This window comes from Dasypus novemcinctus, chromosome 20 (genome assembly GCF_030445035.2).
Source record: "Dasypus novemcinctus isolate mDasNov1 chromosome 20, mDasNov1.1.hap2, whole genome shotgun sequence".
NCBI classification, from domain to species: domain Eukaryota; kingdom Metazoa; phylum Chordata; class Mammalia; order Cingulata; family Dasypodidae; genus Dasypus; species Dasypus novemcinctus.
In genome coordinates this window covers 6,553,647-6,578,917 of record NC_080692.1, presented here as the reverse complement: position 1 = coordinate 6,578,917, position 25,271 = coordinate 6,553,647, and the positions used below count along the sequence as shown (strand labels likewise).

General features: G+C 42.7%; 1 long non-coding RNA gene across 1 annotated transcript; it reads left to right on the top strand.

Moving 5' to 3' along the window:
- Nucleotides 1-99: 99 nt before the first annotated feature.
- On the top strand, nucleotides 100-20,774 carry LOC105745511 (uncharacterized). The gene is made up of 3 exons (XR_009182028.2): nucleotides 100-357; nucleotides 9,416-9,706; nucleotides 17,212-20,774. It is a non-coding gene; the product is annotated as an uncharacterized lncRNA (long non-coding RNA).
- The last annotated feature ends 4,497 nt before the right edge of the window (nucleotides 20,775-25,271 follow it).

Here is a 25,271-nt window from a genome sequence, read left to right as displayed (position 1 = left end):
GCGGAGGCGGCGCCGCGGGCCCCGGGGCCACCTGCTGGCGGCCGCCCGCCCGGGCCCGCTCCCGCCGGCCTGGCCGCCGCGGCGGAGGCGGAGGCCGCGGCGCTCCCCGGGGACGGCGGCCTGCGCGGGCGGCCCCTGAACGCGGGCCCCGGGCCTGGGTCAGACCCGCGCCCGCCGGCCTGGGGGTCCCGACGCCCCCGGGCCGCGGACCCGCCCGCCGTGGGGAGGGCCCGCCACTGGGCCGGGCAAGTTTTAGGAAAAACTTCCCAGTGTGCGCTCTGCCAGAAAACTAAAGGAGCGTTTGGAATGTGCTGAGGAGAAGCGGATAGGCGGGAGTGGGCTCCAGCTCTGTATCCGGTACACGAAGGGGCACGGAAGCGGCGGGGCTGGGTGGGGGGAGAGACCTTGCAGGGCCCCCCGGGGCGGGAGGAGGGGGCGAGGAAGGGTCGAGGCAGGTGCCGGAGACGTCCCAGTGCCTGGCATGAACAGAAGCCCTTGCATTAAACTGATATGATCTGTGGGGAGCTGAGAGACCCTACGGGCTCCATTTCCTTCTCACAACGTCTGTAGAGAAGGAACGAGAATTGTACACCCCCTGCGAATGCGATCAGACATATTCAAAAGTACCACCACCCCCAGATCACGTCTGATCAGAAATATAAAGACAGTAAAGAGGTGGGCCACCTGCCAAGCACTGTGGCAAAGTCAGGTGGCCCCCAAAGAGCAGGGAGGAATAAGGGGACAGGGTGTGTTGACAGATGTGGTAAGTTCCATCGTGGTCCCACCCGAATGGGGAGACCACCACTCAAGGTCCTCCTCTTATTCTCCCAGTAGGACAAATGCCAAGGAAGGGGGATGTCGAGGCAACTAACTCACACATGCACCAAGAAACAAAATCAAGGAACAGGGTAGCCAGCCAGCAAGCTAGTGGAAGCAGGGCTGGGCACAGATTCTGAGGTCTAAGTTGGTATGGAAGCTGGTTGCAGTCACTAAAGCAATCCCTTGAACAAGAGGTTCTTAGCCACTGTCTCTTAGCTCTGGGCGCTTTCCCCAGGAATTGTGTACAAGACCGAGAGAATTTTACATAGATTTTGTGGAGTTCTTGGATGCCCTGGAGCCCTATGAGATGGCAGAAGGGATTAAAGTAATAACAGGGATGAGATCCACTACCCTGTTTGGTTCTCTTCCATTTGTTTTCTCTTGCTTTAAAACCAAGCAATGAAAAATCCAAAGGTGTTTTTGAATGTTTAAGGAAACAAGCATACTATTCTGTTCCCCTGACTTGGATCCTTTTTTCCCTTTTTGTAATGCCTTTAAAAATATTATTCCCAAAGCCACTAGGCTGAGTACTATACTGAGTGAGGAACAGTCAGAATGCTTCATGCCTTTGAACATAAAATGTGATCGCTCTATGGTGAAATCGTTGTCAGTGTCATACCACGAAACAAATCCCTGGTGAAGATATGAACAACTTAGCATCTTCAGTTCATGTGGGAATATGAATCCCATTTAACAAAGGGAATACTTTTGATCAGGTTAACAACAAATATATGTAAATAATATTTTAAATCAATAGTCATTTGCCTTGACCCTTTTACCTGGCTCTCCAAAGATGGTCTGCAGCACCTGTTTATGTACTCTCCACTTTGTGCAAATCAGAATACACATAACTAATTATGATATTTGATTAAAATGAGATTACTTAACGTATTTTTGTTAATTGAATACAGTTTTTGTGTTAGGAGCTGTTGTGGAAGGTCCTATAGGAGATCTACTAAGGTCATTTCTCTGCCTTGCTAGTTCCATTCATAGTGGATTTTAGAACCACAGGTTCTATGTTAAATTCTATGTTATTAAAACTCAGTGAAAACCTGTTTAGATATTCCATGACTTCATGAACATCTTATTATCTGACCATTCTAAAACTTAGTTGATTAGAAATAGATTAAAGATTAGACGTCGGTTTTAATCATTGACAAAGACAGATAATTTGGCCAGAAAACTTTTAAGTAATCTGAACCCTAATACTTAAACCTCTCTTTCTGGAAACTTTGTCCAGAAAGGAATGGCATTATGAAAATTTCCATCTTTATGTAGAGCTCTGATGTTCAATAGAAATATGATCCAAGCCATGCATGTAATTTGAAGTGTTCTATTAGCCACATTAAGAAAAGGAAAATAAACAGTCAAAATAATGTTAATAATATATTTTATTTAACCCAATATACAGAAAATATTACCATTTTGATATATGAGCAATATAAAAATATTAATGATATATTTTACATTCTTGTTTTTTTGTACAAGGTTTTGAAAGCCGGAATATATTTTATACTTGGAGGACAATCAATTCAGACCAGCCACATGTGGCTAGCCACTACCACACTGGACAGCTCAGATGTATAATAGAAAAGCTGTATGATTTGAACCAAGCTACAGACACAGTTTGGCTACAACCTGATTATTGTTTACTTGTTTTATATTAATAACCTCCAAAATGTTGTAGATGAACAGGATGGTTTTATTGGGCTTTTTATAAATCTTTGATTTGAGTCTCTGGAATTGAAAATCCTGTCACTAAATAGGTACTAATTTGTGAAGATTCTGGAAATCTTTTAGGAAGATTTAATCAGTTTAAATTTTAACTTTTCAATTTTATGACACTCATGCATCAGGAGGGTCATGGAAAGAATAGGGACTCCTGGTATAGCCCCTATTTTTCAGTTTGTTGCTGGCCCAACTCGGGTTTCCCCTTTCATGGGTTTTAGTGGCTGTACTTGAAAAGAAAGGAGGTAATATTTATAACAGAGCTTACGTAAGTGAAAGTGCATTTTGGAAGGCTCCACAAACATTATCACTTTATGAGACTATGAGACTTCTCTCATTGGAATGCAAGTATATTTATATATTATTTCTCTCCACTGCATAGGTTGGTAGGCATTATTAGTATCTCAGTTTTGCAAATGAGAAAAATCAGTTTTCACAAGACTACTTTTTAGTGAACCCTGGTTTTCTAACTCTTAAATATGATGCATTAAGTTTATTATCATTCTCCTGTTTCTTTAAAATGAAAGTGTTTTTTTCTGATCTTATTCTTTTTAAATTAAAATCTACAGCAAAGAACACAAATCTTAAATGTGTACTGCAATTAATTTCTTTTATTATGTATACACCACTCTGATTAAGCAAACATTTCCTTTGTTTAGCTTCTAAACATGGTCAAATAGTTTTCCTAAGTGGTTGCACCAGTTTACACATCCACAGCAGTGCATGATTATTCTAGTTGTTCCTTATCTTCACCAACACTTGGTATTGTATGTGGGTCCTTTTCACTTTAGCCATTTGAATAGGGAGACATGGGTGGTGGTATCTCATGGACTCATTGAGTTTTAATTTGCATTCCGTAATTGGCCGATGAAGCTTATTACATTTTCATAGGTTAATTCGTCATTTGACATGATGTTTTTGAAGGGCCTGTTCAAGTCTTTTACCCATTTAAAAATGTTTGCACTATTAGTATTTTATTTTTAATTCTTAAGTTGTATCTTCTACCAATATCTTCTCTCAAACTGTAGCTTATGCTTTCATTCTCCTGATGGCATCTTTTGGTGATTAGGAGTTCTTAATTTTAATAAGGTTGACTTTGTAAGTCTTTTTACGTCACATTGAGAAATTATTTCTTATCCCCATAAGCTTTTTTTTTTAAAGATTTATTTATTTACTTCTCCTCCCCTCCCCCCATTCCCCCCGTTGTCTGCGCTCTGTGTCCATTCACTGTGTGTCCTTCTGTGTCTGCTTGTATTCTCCTTAGGTGACTCGGGGAACCGATCCTGGAACCTTCCAGAGTGGGAGAGAGGCGATCATTCTCTTGCACCACCTCAGTATCCTGGCCTGCTGCATTTCTAATCGTCTCCCCTATGTGTCTCTTTTTATTGCGTCATTGTGCTATGTCAGCTCTCCATGTGGGCCAGCATTCCTGCACGGGGTGGCACTCCTGCATGGGGCGGCACTCTGTGTAGGCCAGCTCACCAAATGGGCCAGCTTGCCTTCACCAGGAGGCCCCAGGAATCGAACCCTGGACCTCCTATATGGTAGACAGGAGCCCAATTGCTTGAGCCACATCCGCTCCATCTGCCATAAGCTTTTATTTTATTGACTATATCAGGTTGAGCCCAGAGTAACTAAACTAAAAGCAAGACAGTGATATTATAGACAAAGTTCCTGCTAGGAAATATGAGACTTGAATATAGCTAGCCTGCTAATTTTTAATATCTGTGGGCCTATAGAGATAATATCTACCTTATCACCTTTACAAAGTTGCTTTCAAGGGAAATCCTGCACTTGAAAGTATTTGAAAAACTAAAATTTAGTGATGTGGGATTAGTCCATTCCATACTACAGAGGAAGATGCAATGGAGCGCTTCCCTCTTGTTCTGTCATGTCACAATTCTCATTCTTGTTATGGAACGACGGTCTTAAGTAAGTACATACTTCCTGCCGCATTGAAGGTGTTCTAGCCACAGGGAAATCATCTTGAATTCTATCTCAAACATTTAAGGCAGTGTAGCCTAGTTTGCAGTGTATTCCATGGTATCAGGCTTCTGGGGTCTGAAACCCAACTTAACGCCTTCCTAGCTGTGGGGCAAGTCATCAGTAGTAGAAAGTGGTTAACTATTAAAAGGGGTGAGTCAGCTAAGGGGTACAGAGGTAGCAGGTGCAAAGAGCACCCACAAGCTCTTGGCTGGAGGGAGAGTGGACTCTGGAGGAACTCCAGAGAGAAGGGAGAGGCCCCGGCCCTCAGGCTGAGATTCACACCTCTTCAAAGAAGGTGGGGATACCACAGGAATCTTTAGCCTGCTGGTGGCAGGCGACTCCCCAGGAGGTGAGGGCCTGAGCCGGTCTGCGGGACCTGAGAGGAGAGCCTGAGCGTACAGCTGGGCCTCTTCCAGGCTGACCAGGGGGCTCCCACACTGAATAACAACAGAGGGCCAGACCCTTAGGGCCTCTCTAGCGCCCCTGTATTAGTCAGCCAAAGGGGTGCTAATGCAAAATACCAGAAACTGGTTGTATTTATTTGGGGTAGGAGCTTACAGATACCAGGCCATAAAGCATGAGTTAACTTCCCTCACCAAAGTCTATTTCCACGTGTCGTAACAAGATGGCTGCCGACATCTGCGAGGGTTCAGGCTTCCTGGGTTCCTCTGGGCTCAGCTCCTGTTTTCTCCACAAGGTCAGCTATAGACTATCAGTTGACCAGCTCTGTCTCCCTGGGGCTCCAGCTTCAGGATCAAAGTCCAGCATGAAAACTCCAACATTAAGAACCCTCAACTCTGTCCTTAGCCATGCCTTTTATCTGTGAGTCCCCACCCAGCAAGGGGAGGGAACTCAATGCCCTAATGACATGGCCCAATCAAAGCCCTAATCCTAACTTAATCATGTCCAGACCAGATTACAAACATGATCCAGTATCTATTTTTGGAATTCATAACCATATCAAACTGCTGCAGCCCCCCCATTGACGAAGCCTAGCATTCCACTAGTTCCAACATCACAAAGCAGGGCAAATCCATGCCTAAATTGCCAGTTAGTTATTCTCTTATGCCTCATTCTCTTCATTTGGAGACAGGGAATAATGCTTGTGCTTCCCTCCTAGAATCACTGGGAAGAGAAAATGAGTTATGCATGTAAGTGCTTAGGCCACCAGCTAGCACACAGTCTGTGTCAACTATTCCCGTTGGTGCTTCTTTGTTACCTGGTGCCAGGCCAGTGCTCTGAGCCAGTGTAGAATGATAAATAAGACATTACTTCTGGGAAACGGACTTTGGCCCAGTGGTTAGGGCGTCCGTCTACCACATGGGAGGTCTGCGGTTCAAACCCCGGGCCTCCTTGACCCGTGTGGAGCTGGCCCATGCGCAGTGCTGATGCGCGCAGGGAGTGCCGTGCCACGCAAGGGTGTCCCCCGCGTAGGGGAGCCCCACGCGCAAGGAGTGCACCCTGTAAGGAGAGCCGCCCAGCGTGAAAAGAAAGAGCAGCCTGCCCAGGAATGGCGCCGCCCACACTTCCCGTGCCGCTGACGACAACAGAAGCGGACAAAGAAACAAGACGCAGCAAAAAGATACAGAAAACAGACAACCGGGGGAGGGGAGGGGAATTAAATAAAAATTAAAAAAAAAAAAAAGGCATTACTTCTGCTTCATGGGGCCTTATCTTTTTTTTTTTAAAGATTTATTTATTTTTATTTAATTCCCGCCCCCCCCCCAGTTGTCTGTTCCCTGTGTCAATTAGCTGCGTCTTGTTTCTTTGTCCGCCTCTGTTGTCGTCAGCGGCACAGGAAGTGTGGGCGGCGCCATTCCTGGGCAGGCTGCGCTTTCTTCACGCTGGGCGGCTCTCCTTACAGGGCGCACTCCTTGCGCGTGGGGCTCCCCTACGCGGGGGACACCCCTGCGTGGCAGGGCACTCCTTGCACACATCAGCACTGCGCATGGGCCAGCTCCACACGGGTCAAGGAGGCCCGGGGTTTGAACCGCAGACCTCCCATGTGGTAGACGGACGCCCTAACCACTGGGCCAAGTCCATTTCCCTATGGGGCCTTATCTTGAGTACTTTTAATAAGATTGTCAGAGTTGAGATGTGTCCTAGTTTACAGTTTAAGGATTAATACTCACTATCTCAAAGCCTACCTTAAGGAATTTAAACACTCCCTCCCCCATAATCTTTTTTTTAAAGATTTATTTCATTTATTTATTCCACCCCCCCCCTGCTTGCACTCATTGTCTGCTCTCTCTGTCCATTCACTGCATGTTCTTCTGTATCTGCTTGTCTTCTCTTTGCATCTTCTCTTTAGGGGGCACTGGGAACCAATCTTGGGAATTTCCGACATGGGAGAAAGGCACTCAGCTCCCTGGTTTGTTGTGTCTCTCACTGTCTTTCTTCTGTGTCTTTTTTTTTTTTTGGTTGCATTCGTGTTGTGTCAGCTCACCGCATGGCCAGCTCACCTCGCAGGCCAGCCTGCTTTCCCCAGGAGGCCCCAGGAACCAAACCCAGACCTCCCATATGGTAGACGGGAGCCCAGTCGCTTGAGCCACATCTGATTCCCTATCTTTCTATTTATTTATTTACCTACCTCTTTTGAACAGAGACACATGGAGAATAAATAGAGAAGTAAGTGTCAAGTAAAGGAATGCATTCTTTCAACAGATTCTTACTGAGGGCCTCATATAGGCCCAGGCAATGTTCTAGGTACTGGGACAAGACAAGACAAAATGTCTATCTTCACAGAAATGAAATTCCAGTCAAGGGGATGGGGAAGAGAGACAATAAACAAAATAAGTAAAAACATGGTCTAAGTGATAGATACTATAGAGAAAAAAATAAAAACTGGGAATAGGGATGGATTTGTTTCTGTTTTTCCTAAGTCTGCTGGTTAATCTGATGCATCAGTTTGGCCAGATGTTGGTGTCTGGTTGTTTGCTCCAACACTGGCCTAAATGTTGCTGTGGAGGTATTGCGTAGATGGGATCACCATCTACAATCAGCTGACTTTAAATAAATGGGATGACCCTCCATGATGGATAGGGTGGGTGGGCTTCCTCCAATCAGATGAAAGTTTTCAGAGCAAGAAATGAGGGTTCTAGGGATCGGGAGTTCTGCCTCAAGACTTCCCCTTCTCCACGGCCAGCCTATGGCCTCCTGGAAAACATTCAGACTCATGTCTTCAGCATGGCTCTTTCTGGAATTTCCCAGCCCTATGGAATTCAGACCTGTCAGCCCTCACAATTGTGTGAGTCAATTCCTTAAAGTAAATCTCTTAGTATAGAGACACTGAGCTAGAGATGATAGATTAAATAGATAGACAATAGTTAAAGACCAATTGACTCATCAGTCATGCTATTCCTGTCTCTCTGGAGAGCCCTGACTAAGACAAGTCTCACTACTTAACAAGAATTGTGTGTGTGTTTATGCCAGTTCCATGTCTAGTCTGCAGAAACCAGAATTCCCAAAATTCCAGGAGAGCCCATGCTGGGAAAATTTTCCCTTTGCACATAGAAATTTTGGTTAAATTTGAGTTCAGTTCTCTTTCTCTCTCTTAAAAAAATCTTCCCTTAATGTTATAGAAGAAACATGTCTGCTTCTTCAGTCAATTCAGATCCCTATATCAGGTTGCATATACATCCAGAGAGTTACTTCTCCCAATTGGCAGAAGTTTTTGTCTACTGACTGCCAGATTAGTGGGGATGGTCTCCAGTGAGTTGCAAAACCCAAGCATTTCACCTGTAGGTCTGAATGCCAGCATCTCCTTAAATCTAAGCAGGGTCTCTGTGTTAAATTCTCATATTAAAAAACTCTCCCTCTTAAATATTCATGGGAACAGGAAATCTCCAACCTCTGGAATAAAAGTAGAAGTTTTAAACTAACCTCTTCCATTTAGTTCCCCCATTCCAAAGACTTTAGAAACAGGTCTGAAAATTATAGGAACCACAAATTTAAAAAGTGTTAGTTTGATATGTCTGAAATTAATGCTTTAATTTATTCACCACAGAATGTCTTCACACATCGCTGTTTTCTGTAATTTATACCATATACTGTCTAAAGTTAATATGTGGAGCATGGTTAAATTATGCTTTAAAAGGAATATGAAAACTATCTACAAAATGGTGATGGGAAAAGGGTCTAACTAGGAGTAATGGGATAAAATTTAAATAAGATAAATTGGACCTGAAGCTTCAGAAAAACTGTCAGGTATTTAAGATGAGCCTAACTGGAAGAAGCCCATCAGAAAAAAAAAAAAAAAAAGATTCTAAAACACTTAGCATGAGTCTACTGGAAATGGTTTAGACAAAGTTATAGAAAATATTTCTGTAGGGAATGCATAATTGTATATGTGACCAGAAACCTGGGCTAGATAATCTATCGCCTTTCAGTTTTCAGTACTTGATTAATCACGTCAAAGAAGGTTTGGGACGAAGACCAAATGAATAATTCTATAGAAAAGAACAACATGTTTTGCCAACATGATTTCATTTCATTCTTTCCCACGGTGTATATAATGTGCCGACAGGACGGCTGTTCATTTCCTTATGGCTAATCTGACATTGGTGAAACTGCCAAACCAGTGACACGGGAGCCTGCCGTCCGTTGCCCACCTCCCTGCCTTGGAGTTCAGTCTCCTTGGAAGGGGGCCCCTGAAAGAACTCGAAAGACAGGGTGATCTCCATGTGATTCTGTTTTGTTTTATTTTTTGAGATTAATAAGAAAATACTGTGATGGTTGAGCTGTACATACCCAGAAAAACATGTTCTTAAACTGAGTCCCTTCCTGTGGCTGTGAATCTTGGAAGGAGGACCTTTGCGGAGGCTGTTTCCATTTACCTGTGGCCCAGGGTGGGTCTCACTCCTCTCACCGGATTCCTTTTCAGGCAGAATGAAACTCAGATGGAAAGAGAAAACGCCCTGGGAAGCCCGAAGGTGAAATTCCACAGAACCCAGCAGAGCCGGGAGCCAGGAGAGGCTGCCACGTGCACTGCCAGGTGACAAAGGGTCCCAGGAGCACGGATCCCAGGAGCCAGCACCCAACACCCGTGTTCTGGAAGAAAGCATCGCCCTGATGGGGACTTGATTTGGACTTTTTCCTAGCCTCGAAACCGTGAGCTAATAAATTCCCATTGTTTCAGCCCATCCATTGCATGGTACATGCTTGAGCAGCCTAGGTAACTAAAATAAATACTAATTTGTGATTTTACTCATTAGCAATTTTGACATTACATTCAATAATTCACTTAAAGTCCTCCCTATGTGCAAAGCCCTCCTTTTTTGTTAGGTTTTGGGCCCTGTTAGAAATACAGAAATCTGAGAGACTGCTCTCGTCTTCAGTGAATGTGCAGGTTAGCAAGCTGCAGAAACGAGAAAGTGCAGCTTTCTTTTTACATGGCCACCACTTCCAAAACACTAAAAGCAAAACGAGAAGTGGAATTCAGAGGGGTCAGACTGAGAGGTGGGGCCGGAGGGCACGTGCAGAAGGAGGTGGCCAGGTTGGGTAAACATAGGTTTATTTCCTTCTATGGTATTTTATAGTGCACTCTTATTTTTTTACTCAAGTCATATTCCAGTAGATTAGCATTCCTTTAAAACACTGAGTTGAGGATTTGAAGTGAGTTTGGGAATTCCAGTCTGCTGCTTTTGGAGTCTTCCCTCCAAAGCTTCCTCCTGTTCCACTTCTCTTAGGCTCAGCTATGCCACTCCCTGGTCCTCTGCTCTGGTCTGCACAGCATGTCTCATCGCTGGCGCCAACTCCCCCAAGATTCCCCACCCCACTCAGGCAACAGGGGATAGTCGTGGGGGCGGGGGTGCCTAAGCAGGCCCCACCCACCCACTCGTGGTTCCTGGCCTGGCACCTGCCTTAGGCCATCCTCACTGGGGCCCTAGAACATCTCCCACTCATCTCCAGAATCGTCTATCGTTGAATCTTTGCTGAGGAGGGCTTTGCTGAGATCTATATGGTATGGGATACAATCAAGCACATATTAAATGGAGTAATTTAGACTTTTAAAAACAGCAAAGTAAAGCATATATATTGGATATCTGCTACAAAACTTAGGTAATTGGATGATTCTTCTGGCTTCATAATTTGATTACTATCAAGTACTTAGCTATAGATAAAGATTCCATTTCTAATCATTTTTGCTAGTATAATTTCGATAGTTTATACGTATGTAACAGATAAAGTATAAATATAGTCCATATTAGCTTTTTTTTAAAAAATTTATTTATTTAATCCCCCCTCTCCCCCAGTTGTCTGTTCTCTGTGTCTATTTGCTGCGTCTTGTTTCTTTGTCCGCTTCTGTTGTCGTCAGCAGCCCGGGAAGTGTAGGAGGCACCATTCCTGGGCAGGCTGCACTTTCTTTCGCGCTGGGCGGCTCTCCTTACGGGGCACACTCCTTGCACATGGGGCTCCCCTACTACACCCCTGCATGGCAGGGCACTCCTTGCGCGCATCAGCACTGCGCATGGGCCAGCTCCACACGGGTCAAGGAGGCCCGGGGTTTGAACCGAGGACCTCCCATGTGGTAGACGGACGCCCTAACCACTGGGCCAAGTCCCCTTCCCATATTAGCTTTTAAAATAATGATTTAGTCATGTGAGATTATAAAATTATATTATTATAAATCATATTTTTTCTATCTGTGAAGAATTGGGGATGGGAGTCCTTTTTTTTTTTTTCTTCCTTTTTTATTGAGAATGATCAGGTTTGAAGATAAAGTGAGAATTAGCCAGATTTGGCTATATTTATCACTTCTAATGCTCACTTTTCTACTCAATCTGTTTCGTGTTTATCAAAGAAAAAAAAAGCATGAGCCTTGGAAAGCTTTTGCTATAACTACCTAACTCTTCTTTAGGATTTCCAGGTTAGTATAGTTTCATTTTCTGGGAGTATCTTTCATTTCTGTGTTTTCTCAATTTGGCAATGTAGATTTCCTCCAGATTTTTAAACATTCTGACAAGCACTTCACTTGTCAAATCCCAACTCCCTTTCCAGGAAACGAGAAGAGACTTTGAGCTGATTATACAAGTTGTGCTGACAAATACATTTTCACCTGGCTGCAACACCGTATACTCTTTAGGGACAAGCTGACTTGGTTTCTGTCTACAGCACATGATAAAACACTTTCAGCTGCTTAAGCATCTTAATGCTCCAAACTGCTTCTGTCTGACCCTGCTGTTTTCAGAGACTGCTTTTTTGATAGTCTGATATTTCTGGTACACTCTTGTGGGCAACTCAAGAGACATTATTCACCTAAAGAATCCCAGTTTCTAAGTCTAAGTTGTTTGTGCCTGTCTGCTTTTCTTCCCACTGATTGTCGGTGGGTTGCAAGGTTTGGTGGTGGTGGTGGTGGCGGTAATAAATAGCAATACCTGTAAGTATATTTTTAGTGTAACTATTGGATTTAATATAAGTATGTCCCAAATACATATTTATAGTGAAAAGTATTTGTTTTTTTATCTGAAATTCAAATTTAGCTGGACGTCCAGTATTTTATTTGGCAACCTTATCAAAAATAGGAAGTTCTGCTCCTGCAGCTCCCCCACCCTTGAATTCCCAGAACGTCCCCTGTGGCTCAGATTTCAGAGAGAGGGAGAGGAAGTGGGGATATAGGAGAGGGTACTTGACTTTCCGGGCTGGAAACTTCCTTCCTGGCTTAGAAAGGTAGTTCTGAGGTATCTGGTGAAAGGAGGGGGACACCAGGCATGAGGTAGCCCCAGGCATGAGATATTACGTCCTCTTGGAAATGTTTACCCATCCACTTAGATCAATACCAAGTTTTCCACACCCCTGGGAACGGCAGCAGTTATCAGCAAATACGCGGTCCCAGGTGTAGCCCATACCAAACCGCATTGTCATCTGCACGGTCCCAGAAACATTTGTGGCTGGGATTCCCTAGCACACAACTACTGCATACGGAAATATAATTCTGCTTGTAAGATGTGGGTATGACTCCCCAAAATTAGTATGTGAAGAGCCGCAGCCTCCCGGCGCTGCTTCCCGGACAAGGAGAGCTCTTGTCCTTACCTGTGGCCGGGATGGCACCCCACGATGAGGACAATGGGAGAGGAAGGGAATTGAATGACGCTAGGCCTCTTTGTTTGATTCGAAAAGGGCAGCAAAATATTCATTCTCCTGAGAGAAAAGAACAGATTCGGAAGCTGAGAGAGGTGGGGCAGAAGAAAGAATAAGGAAGCGTTGGAGTGGGTGTTGGTGAGAGGGGAGTTTGGGGGATATGAAGAGAAGGAAGGAGGCTGGGTTCTGTGAGAGAGCAGGAAAGGAGAAAGAGAAAAGATTTTTCAAGAAGTTTTGCTAGGGGTTGTAAAAATCACCACCCCTTTCAGCATTTCGGAGAGATTTAGTTAATATTTAAATATTTGTCAAATATTATTTTGCTGTCACAACATTTCCTCCGACTGTGACAGGCTGAGGCACACCTACCTAGAACCCAGCTTTGTGCTGTTTACACAAGGTGAGGAAGGAACCAAGGCAGGGAAGTAAGGGTACTTTACCCGTCAGGCCAGTGCTGGGCAGTGAAGCTCTAGAACAAGTTCTTCCATCATGTAGCCCTCTCTGAGAAGAGCTGAAATAGTCATTCCCAATGCAAACGTTAAAAAACAAATTGAGAGAAGCAGACTTGGCCCAGTGGTTAGGACGTCCGTCTACCACATGGGAGGTCCGCAGTTCAAACCCCGGGCCTCCTTGACCCATGTGGAGCTGGCCCATGCGCAGTGCTGATGTGTGCAAGGAGTGCCCTGCCACGCAGGGGTGTCCCCCGCATAGGGGAGCCCCACGTGCAAGGAGTGCGCCCCATAAGGAGAGCCGCCCAGCACAAAAGAAAGTGCAGCCTGCCCAGGAATGGTGCCACACACGGAGAGCTGACACAACAAGATGACACAACAAAAAGAAACACAGATTCCCGGTGCCACTGATAAGGATAGAAGTGGTCACAGAAGAACACACAGCGAATGGACACAGAGAACAGACAACTGAGGGGGGGAGAGAAATAAAATAAAAAAAAAAAAAGCAACAAGTTGACATAATCTGTTCATGGCTCTGTGACATTGTGGATTTTCTCTTTACTTCCTTTGCTCATCTCCCCTTCATATAGTTAAATATATGTGACGTGATTTGTGAGCATGAGACAGATACACATTTTTTCTTGTCACTCAAAGCAGGATTTATATTCCAAATTAACAGGGTTTTCCCTCCAAGGTTGTCACTGTAGATGCTGAAATCTTTATTGCCATGATCTGGCCATTGTTCAAAAACATTGGGATCTCCTATTTTGGAATTACCTTCAGAATTTATGTCAAATGAATTTATCCTCAATAATCTTCATCCTTAAAGATGCCTTTGACTTTTGAAAAGAGCTGAGGATAATTTGGGACATAGCTTGATGAATAAAGTATGTTGTTTTAGTCAAAGGGGTGCTGATGCAAAATACCGGAAAATGGTTGGTTTTTATAAAGGGTATTTATTTGGGAAAGGAGCTTACAGATACCAGGCCATAAAGCGTAAGTTACTTCCCTCACCAAAGTCTACTTTCACATGTTGGAGCAAGATGGCTGCCAACAAATCTGCGAGGGTTCAGGCTTCCTGGGTTCCTCTCTTCCAGGGTCTTGCTTCTCTCTGGGTTTAAGGTTCCTTTCTTCCCAGAGCTTGCTTCTTCCTAACTCAGGGTTCCTCTCTTCCTGGGTCTGGCTTCTCTTTCCTCTGTGAGCTTACTTCCCGGGGCTCCAGCTTAAGGCTTCAGCATCAAACTCCAACATCAAGAACCCTCAACTCCATCCTTTGCCGTGCCTTTTATCTGTGAGTCCCAACCCACCAAAAGGTGGGGACTCAATGCCCTACTGGCACAAGAAGTTTACATAATTACTTAATCAAGTAAACCTATGAATCCTATATAATCTAGTATGCCCAGAGGAAAAGATCAGTTTACAAACATAATCCAATATTTCTTTTTGGAATTTGTCAATAATATCAAACAGCTACATATGTTATCAGTATCAATAACATTTTTGGATAAAAACAAGACTGGGAAATAAATTAATGAAACTTGCTTAGCTCATACAATGAAAGTAAAAATTATGAAAATTAGGAGTTGTAAATTATTTTTGAGCAATAGATGGAAGTGAATAAGCATATAGTCTCCCCAAAAATTTTGAAAATGACCACTTGTTTGTAACTGGAGCTCATTCATTCACTTATCCAACATTCTTTTAAGAAGCATGCCACCAAGACCTGCTCAATCTTAGACAGTGGTACTGAGGCTACCAAAATAAAAAAGATTTAGTTCTTATCCTCAAAGAAACTTCTAATTCCATTGAAAAACAGACATCCAAGCACACACTGATAGTATACAGGCCATCAGTTCTTAATGGAAACTTTTGGTGGGTTTGAATTTTTCACATTTTTTGCAAACTTTTGGGGGGTTTGGAATTCAGAATTTTTCACATTTTTACCTGGAATATGGACTCTATTCCAGGTTTATGGCTGCATGATGATTAACCCCAAAACTTAGTGGTTCAAAACAACAAAAGCATTTATTTTGCTCATCTGCAGTTTGGGGAGGACTTTGTGGGGGTTAGCTGTCTTTGCTTTACCCAGCCAGCGGCTGGGTTAGCTGGAAGGCCACAGACCAGTATCATTTGAAGGCTCTCTTGCTCTCTCTCATGTCTGGAAGATGCTGCTGCCTGGTGGTTGAGTTCTCAGCTGGGGTTCCAGCCAGAACACCTTCTCTTGGCCCTGCCCTGTGGCCAGGGCTTCCTCACAAGATGGTGGCTGAGATCCAAGGACGTGCATTTGAGAGAGGGAACCAGGCAGAAGCCCTATCACCTTTTAAAACCTGGCCTCGGAAGTAAAGCACATCGCTTCTGCTGCTTTTTATTCATCAAAGCAGTCATAAAAATAACTCCCAGTTTCAAGGAGAACATGATAATGAGTGAAAGTTCCAGAAGAAACTGTGGGATGAGAAATACAGCTGTGACCATTTTTGGAAAGGGGCTACAGGTACATATGGCAATGTTACATAATACCACTAGTGAGATCTGAGGCTTCAAGCTATAACCAAACTTGTAATATTGTTGCAACAAAACTGATGAATATTCTCACCAAGTGGAATAAATGGAGATTGTAAGTATGAATAGTTCAGTTTAGGTTTTGCAGCTGAATGAGTTACCAAAAAGCATTTTAGATGGAAAGTTTCTCTGGGTTTCAGAATTTTCGAAGAGTGATGTTTGATCCGTAATACAGTATGGGCTGAAGGAAGCTCTAAATAGCCACAAGGTATTTAGGAGGAGAAACTGTAGCAAGATTAGGGGGGTATGGGAAAGCTTCACAGAAGAGATAGCTGGAAAGGGTTTAGTTAGGAAGGCTGTTTAAAGCCAGAGGAACAGGTGGTGCAAAGGAATGGAGGTCTGAGAAAGCAGGGGGTATCTGGAGAAAAGCACGATCTTCAGAATAGCTGGAGTGTACAGGGGAGTCGATGGTTGGGTCATGGAGGACGTGGACGCCATATTGAGGCATGTGGAGTTTACCTGGGTAGTGACGATGTGAGTCCACTTAGGAATTTTAAGCTGGAGTTAAAATTCCTAACCTTGCCCTTCAGAAAGATTACTGTGGTGGCAGATAAATGATCAATCAGAGTTGCTTTTCAATAGGCAGCTAGAGTTGATGACCGCCTAAAATAAGAGGAAGGAAGAACTGCTGGATTTGTGTTACCATTTCTGTGTACACTATGTCAGAGTAAATCAAGAGAAGCATCATTTGGAGATGAGTTATCAGTTTCCTCTCTTTTTTTTTAAAACTTTTTATTGTACTAACATAAGTGCAACTCAAAATTTCCTGTTTTAACCACTTCCAAGTGCACAATTCAGTAGTATTAATCACATTCACAATATTGGGTTGCCATCCAATCATCCATTACTCCAACTTTTTTATCATCTCAAACAGAAACTCTGCACCCATTAAGAAAAATAACTCCCTTCCTCCTACCCTCACATCCACCCCTTGCCACTGGTAATCTATAATCTATTATCGTCTCTTTAAAATTTGCTTCTTCCAGGTCTTTCATATAAGCGAGATCATACAATCTCTGTCTTTTTGTGTCTGGCTTATCTTACTCAGCATGAGGTCTTCCAAGTTCATCCATGTTGTAGAATGATTCAGAACTACAATCCTTTTTATGGCTGAATAATATTTCATCGTGTGTGGTATACCACATTTTGTTGACCTATTCATCTGTTGATGACCCTTGAGTTACTTCCACCTTCTGAATGTTGTGAATAATGTTGCTATAAATATTGATGTACAAATATCTGTTTAAGTCCCTTCTTTCAATTCTTTGGGGTTAAATACTGAGAAATGGGGTTGCCAGGTCATATGGTAATTTTTTTTTCAACTTTCTGAGAAGCTGCCAAATGGATTTCCACAGTGGCTACACCATTTTATTAATACAATGTCATCAACTCTGTAGAAAGGTTCCTATTTCTCCACATCCTTGTCAACACTTATTATTGTCTTTTTAAACCTGATTTTTATCAAAGTGGTGCATATACTTTCTTCAAAAAAATAAAATAGCATAAGGCTCCCTAAAGGCCACCATTTTCACCCCTTTTTAACTCCTCTGGGATTTACCTCTCTCTTCAAAATAATGTGCTATATCTGTTTCAGGTGACAGAAAAACCAACTGAAAGTGATGAAAATGTACTCTTACATAACAGGAAGTACAGGTTGGATAGGCTTCAGACACTATCTGCTTCCACCTCTGCTGGCTCTTCTCATGAACACAAGAGGGTCATTCAGTTTCAAGAGCCCCAGGAAGGCACAGAAACATGCCCGTGGACAAGAAGAAGGACTGTTCTTCTTGGGAGTCTTGCTTTGTCTCATTTATGAGCAAACAAATATTTTCCAGAAGTTCTCCAGTTCCTGTCTTCTCCTGTGCTAGATTGTCTGTTGTCAATCTGGTATCATCTAAAGTCTCCCGACTTGGAAGTGAGACCAGGAACTACATATGCCAGAACCCTCTTTGTCATATGGTTCCAGGCTGGAGTGTGCCAAAGAAAGCACTCTTGAGCCAGAAGTGGTGAAGAGGTCGAAGTTTTCCAGGGTCAATCGTAGCAAGAACTGTGGGTAAATGTAATCATAGAAACTTCCTGGTAAGTTCTTGAGAACAGCCTGCTTGAGTGCTTTAGATTGAGATGGTCACTGTGGTTTCTCTCACCATTGCTCTCTCAGGGCTTTTGGAGAGTTGTTGGTAAACCATCAATTCCCTCTAGTAAAACCCTTTATATCTAGAATCCATGGAGTAGCTTCTGTTTTCTTGATTGATGTATGTTCTTTCCTAACCATAGAACCAATACAAGGGAAATGAAAGTTACAATTTTTGCAGGTGCTCAACCACTGAGCCACATCTCCTCCCCAATGAGAGTTGGCTTTCTTATTTGTTTTGCTTTTAGGGGGTACCAGGGATTGAACCTGGAACCTTGTACATGGGAAGTAGGTGCTTAATCATTTGGAACTACATCTACTCCTCTAATGACAATAGACTAATCAGGTTTTCTGCCTAAGAGATGTGGGTGAAATATGGGCATTTGAACAAAATTGATATTCTACGAGCAAGGAAAAATGGGGAGGCAGTGTGTGATTGTAGATGGACCAAGATTCTGGTGTCTGGTAATGGCGGAGTAGCTTGATTGGACTAACCTTCCCATTGTTGACAATAAGAGAGTGTGGACAAAATACTAAAAATAAACTATTTGAAGACACCAGAATGAGATTAAAAGTAGGCAGAAAACTGGAAAGAGCCTATCCTTAAAAGACAGCAACAATACCAATATGAATTTTCACTTTTTGCCTGAAGATGTTCACAGATCCATTAGGAGACTTTGGGTGCAGATAGTTGCAGTTTTACTGGATTGAGGTGTCAGAGTACAGAGTTAGGGTTGGAAGAACAACTGAGGAGCTAGGGTGAAGGGGGGTAGCTTTTGAGGGGGGTAGATGCCAAATACGTGTATAAGGCCTACTCATATCTCTTCCTGACCGTCAGTGGGAGAGACCCCAAAGGTCCCAATGAAAACGCATCGGCTACAAATTGAAAGAACTGAGCAGAAATTTAATCTATAGCCTGACACAAGGGAGAGAGAGTTTGGAGTTTGAGTCTCACCAAGTTAATTCCTTGCTAAAATAACAATGAATACTCTTTTGAGCAACATAACAGAATCCAGAGTCTCTACAATGTATCATACATAATGTCTAGTATACAATTAAAAAATCAATAACCAGTTAAAGAAAGTGGAAAGTGTGACCTTTTACATAAGAAGAAAAAATAAACAATCAATAAAACCAAATCTGAGGTGGTACTTAGCAAACAAAGACTTTAAGGTATCTGTTATAAATATGTTCAAGGACTTATAGGAAAATATACTTAAAATAAATGAATAGATGGAGAATCTTAACAGAAATAGAAACAATAAAAGAACAAAAATAATTATACAGTTGAAAATTTCAGTAACTAAAAGTAAAAATGTAGAGGATGTGCTTAACAGAAGATTAGAAAAGGCACAAGAATCAATGATTTGAAAATAGACCAATGGGAATTGTCTAATTTCAAGAAAAGAGAAAAAAAATAGAAAATAAACGAATAGATCTTCAAGACCTGTAGGACAATAATACCAAGCAGACATATATTTGGGGTGCCATAGGAGAAGAGAGAGGAAAAGAAGGAAAAATATTTAAAGAAATAATGACTGAAAACCCCTGAATTAAGTGAAAAACACAAATTGATGGACCCAAGAAGATCAGTGAACCACAGCAGAATAAATACAAAGAAAACCATACTTGGCACCTACTAGACTGCTGAAATCTAAAGCAGTCAGAAAGAAGGGGAAAAAACAACAACCCTGATGTGTTTATAGAGAGGAACACAGTAGATATGAGGACTGACTTCTCATCAGAAACAACGGAGACCAGGAGACTATGAGGCACATGCCCAGGTCCCCTTCAGCGAAAAAACCACATTGCCCCAGCCACCAGGAGTGCTGTTAGCAGATTGCCTTCAGTTGTCAGTCCGTTTCAGGGATTGCCTCAGTGTAGAAAACTGCCTCACTCAATGCCATGCCCTTCCTGGGTGCCCTACGCCAATATTCATGAATGCAGGCTTATAAAGGTCCGACGGTCTTGGCCAAATGCAAGACAAATCAGGACCATTTGTACTCTGGATCTCTCCACTGGGTCAGCCAAGGCTGTCAAAAATCATGCATTGCCGCTCAGCCTTTACTTCTGATGACTCTTGCTTTCTTCTCCTTTCCACAGGTTTGGTGTGTGTGTGTGTGTGTAAGATTTACTTATTTATTTATTCCGTCCCCCACCCTGTTGTTTGCATTCACTATGTGCTATCTGTGTCTGCTCATATTCTTTTTAGCGAACACCAGGAACCAAAACTGGGACCTCCCATGTGGGAGGGAGGTGCCTACAATCCCTTAAGCCACCTCTGCTCCCTGCTTTTTGTTGTGTCTCTTGTTGTGCCTCCAACTTGCATCTCCTCATTGCATCATCTTGTGTCTTCTTATTGTGTCATCTTGTTGTGTCATCTCATTGTGCTGTCAGCCCATCATGTCTGCTCACTGTCTTGTTTGTCTTCTCTAGATGGCACTGGGAATTGAACCTGGGATCTCCCATGTGGGAAGCTGGCACCCAACTGCTTGAGCCACATCCACTCTTTTCCACATGTTTTGATATTAAGGAAGCTCCTTAATAAATATTTTGCTGGCTAAACTATATCTTAGATTCTGTTTTTGGGGAACTCAACCCATGAGAACAATTGAATGACATCTTCAAGTCCTCGAAATAAATAAAACTGTCAACCTAGAATTCTATATGTGACAAAAATCCTCTAAATTGAAAACAAAATAAAGATATTTTCAGAAAAACCAAAGCTGTGAGCATGAATCACCAGCACACCTGTGCTACAAGAAATGCTAAAGGGAATCCTCTAAGTTGAAGGGAACTGACACCAGATGGTAACTGGGCTTCACAGGAAGGAATAATGAGCACAGGAAATGGTAAATATTTGAGTAAATCTTAGAGTGAGTACATTTGTCTTTTCTTTTTTACCTCTTGAAAAGTCATTTGATGGCACAATGCAAAAATTCTAACATTGTATTGTGGAGTTTATAGCATAAGTAAATGTAATAAATATGACAAAAATGGCACAAATGTGTGGGTGTAATAAAGAAAACTACACTATTGCAAGGTTCTAATATGTTATGTAAATTAGTATAATATAAACACTAAGTAGATTGTGATAAGTTAAAGATTTATATTGAAATCCCTAGAGCAACTGTTTTAGTTTCTTGGGCTGCTCAGACAAATGCGGTGAAATGGGTTGTGTTAAACAATGAGACTGTATTAGCTCAGGGTTTTGAAGCTAAGATGGAAGTCTAAATCATTATCACCGGGATGCTTTCTCCCTGAAGGCGAAGGCGTCCTGGGGCTGGCTGGCAGCGATCTTTTGTCCTTAGGGTGTGTCTTTAGTTTCCTAAGCTCATCGGAAGGTCCTACTTACAATGGGTTCACACCCACATTTACCTGCAGTACATAGAGCTCCAAACCGCAACACTCTACCCTCCAGATCCCCAAAAGACCTGCTCTTTCCATATGCAAGACACATGCATTCCATCACAACATCCCCAAAGCCTTAAGTCATTTTCATAACAATGCTACGTATAAAGTCTCAGCAAAATCGGCTGCGGCCTTCCTGGGGCAAAATTCCCCTCCGCCTGTGAACCCGTGGAACCTAGCTAACAAGTTATCTGCTCCCATATACAATGGAGAGACGGACGTAGACATGTATCTTCCAACAGGGAGAACTCAGAAGAAAAACAGGGGTCAGGGGTCCCAAACAGTTCTGAAACCCAACAGAATGGATTCCATTAGATTCCGAGGTCTGAGAGTCATCCACGGGTGGATGTTTGGTTGTCCGGGCCAGGGGGAGGGGCAGTTCACCCTTCCCAAGTGTTTGTGCAGTGGCCACGCTCCCCCCAGGACACTGGGTTGACAGCTCCACCTTCTCCGAGGACCAGGGTGGCAGCCAGGCTCCCCGAAAAGCCCAGGGCCAGCCCCACCCTCTCTGAGCATTGGGGTGGCAGTGCTGTGCTGAGCAGACCTGCCCTGTCCACACACGTAGGTGGACCCACTCTCTTGGCCCGAGGAGATCTCTTCGGTCCTAACCTTGGCTTCCACGTTCTGCCCTTAAAGCTGCTCTGCCTCCAATTGGTCACTGCTCTGTCCCCTCTAGTCCAGGCTGGCGGTTGTTCTGTTCATAAATATTTCACCAAAACCTTGTTGGATTTGCGTGTAGTTATCCAATTCCAAAGGCTTTTCCACATTTTTTTTTTTTTTTTTTTTTGGTATTTGCAATAGCAGCACCCCACATTCCTGGTACCAAACTCTGTTTTAGTTTTCCTGGGCTGCTCAAGCAAATACTGTGCAATTGATTGGGTGCAACAATGGGAAGTTATTAGCTCAGGGTTTTGAGATTAAGGTAGAAGTCTAACTCACGTCATCAAGGTGATACTTTCACCCGAAAATCTGCATTGTTTTGGGGCTGGGCTGCTGGTGATCCTTTGTCCGTAGCTTGTCACATGGCGATGCACGTGACGGCCTCTCCTGGTCTCTCCCTTTCCTTCTGGTTCCATTGGTGTTCAGTTGCTGGGTACTCCCTCTGTGGCTTTTTTTTTTCCTGCCTGAATTTCATTCTGTTTATAATGACTCCAGCAATAAGATTAACACTCATCCTGATTGAGTTGGACCACACCTTAACTGAACTAACCTCATCAGAAAGTCCTACTTAAAATGGGTTCATACCCACCAGAATAGGTTACCTTTAGACACATGTTTTTCTGAGGTGCATACAGCTCCAAATCACCACAGCAACTATTACAAAGTAATGCAAAGATGTTGACTAACAAGGGGAAAAAAAGGAAGATTAACAGCATGCAAATTGCCCAAAAGAAGGCAAGAAAGGAAGAAGAGAACAAAGAATGAATTGGCCAGCTCATCACACGGGTCCGGAGGCCCTGGGTTTGAACCCTGGACCTCCCATGTGGTAGGTGTGCTTATGCATGCAAGGAGGGCCATTCCACGCAGGGGTGTCCCCCACATAGGGGAGCCCCATGTGCAAGGAGTGCACCCCACAAGGAGAGCCACCCCCCACGAAGAAAGCACAGCCTGACCAGGAGTGGCGCCGCACAGATGGAGAGCTGACGCAGCAAGATGACGCAACAAAAAGAGACACAGAGATTCCCAGTGCTGCTGACAAGAATGCAAGCAGACACAGAAGAACACACAGTGAATGGACACAGAGAGCAGACAACTGCGGGGGGGGGGGGGGGGGGGAGGGGCGGGGGAGAGAAATAAATTTTAAAAATATACCTTAAAAAAAAAAAGGATGAATGGGGAGAGCAGAACCAAGTCCAGCCATGGCTACCTGCCTCACACTCACCTTCCCCAACCCCCATTCTCCCCCTCTTCCTCGGCCCATTCTCATTCACGTTTGGTTTTCTGTTAGGAAGGATGTTGGACTTCTCGCCCTCCAGCTCCCTGGCCCTTTCACTACTGCTGGTCTCTGGCTCCTTCCTCCCCGGGCCAGGCACTACTCAGAATGTGAAAGCACAATCTGGGTAGGATTAGAAATAGAGAAGGAAGTTGTAAGAGAAAAGGAAAAACCAAGGAAAGGCTGTGGTAGTACAAGGAGGAAATCAGGACGCAAGAATGAGGAATGAATCTTTGTTTTAAGAACATAAGGAAAAATAGGCTCTGTCAGAAAGAATAAATAGCCTAGGGACCTCTTATGTAAATTCACATATCAAAATCGAAATAATAGTGTAAAATTTAAAAAAAAGAGAATGAACTGGACAAATAGAAAAACAGCAAAATGCAGATGTAAATCTAACTATATAAATAATTTTATTAAATGGAAATGTACTAAAAACTCCAATTAAAAGGCATACATTGTCAGACTGAATGAAAAAAACATGACTATATGGTACCTCCAAGAGGCACATTTTCACACTTTAAATACATAGTTTACTTAGACAAATACGTTGAAAGTAAAAGGATGGTAAAGATATATTATGCAAACAGCAAGCATGGAACATTCTGGAGTGATATATTTATATCAAAACAAAATGAAATTGAAAACAAGGAGCATAACAGAGATGTTGAGAGACATTTCATAACGATAAAAAGTGTCAGTATATCAGGGAGACCAAACAATTATAAATGACTATGTGCTAAATAACAGAACTCCAAAATATGTGAATGATTTCCCACTAAGATCAAGGACAGAACAAGAATTTCTACTTTCATAACATCTATTCAACTGGAAATTCTATCCATTGCAATAAGGCAAGAGAAAGAAATAAAAAGATTTAAAGATAAGATAGGCACAACCAATCCAGTGTCCACACAGAAGAGGTGGCATTGGATTGGGAAAAGGGGACATAATGGACAAAGGGTATGGGGAAAGGCAGGAAGAGATGAGAGGTGGAGGCGTCTTCGGGACATGGAGCTGCCCTGGATGGTGCTTCAGAGGTAATCACCGGACATTGTAAATCCTCACAGGGCCTACTTGATGGAATAGAGGAGAGTATGGGCCATGATGTGAACCAATGTATATGAGGTGCAGAGGTGCCCAAAGATGTACTTACCAAATCCAATGGATGTGTCATGATGATGGGAACGAGTGTTGTTGGGGGGGGGGAGAGGGGGGGGTGGGGGGGTGGGGTTGAATGGGACCTCACATATATATTTTTAATGTAATATTATTACAAAGTCAATAAAAAATAAAAAAATTTAAACAAAAAATAAATAAATAAAGATAAGATAGGAAGTAGTGAAACTGTCCCTATTCACAGATCCCATTATTGTTTATGTAAAAAAAAAAAAATCCTAAGGAATTAATAGTAAAAATCTTCTAGAACTAGTGAGTCTAGTAAGGCCTTAAGATACAAAGTCAGCATGAAAAAGTCAATTGCATTTCTATATACCAATAACAAACAATCAGAAAATGAATTTTTTAAAAAATTCCATTAAAAAAGTATGAAAAAGACTATTTAGTGATGAAGTTTTAAAAAGATGTGTAAGACCTCTACACTGAAAATTTATGAATTGTGAGAGAAATTTTTAAAAACCCAAATAAATGCTTAAGGCAGTGACTGTTGCTGCCTAAATGGGAAGAAGAGAACATTGGGAGAAGGTATGGAAAAGGAAAGTGGTAGTGGTGTCAGAAGATTGGTTACATACATGGAGATTATTAATAAGTAAGTATATTAAGGACAGCAAGAACCAAGTTTCTCATTGTCAGAGAAGGGAGTTACAAATATAGAAGCAGGGTACTAGAATGAACCAGTTGTATTGGAAATAGTGTGAATTCACAATTTTAAATATATTAGATAAATATATATATATGTATGTTGATGCACACACACCCAGATACCTGTGTACATGTCCATGAATAGATGCTTAGACATGGATATATACATACACTATGTATTTATCCAAAAATGTATAATTTCTTGCTCTGACAACTGAGAGAGCCTGAATGTAGCACACCCCAATAGCAAATGAGAACATATAGAGGCCCAATCTTGATTTTTGAAAACCATTCTCCACTGAAAAGAACCAAGGCTTTTTGAAGAAATGACTGATTCTAGGACTGGGGCATGGAATGT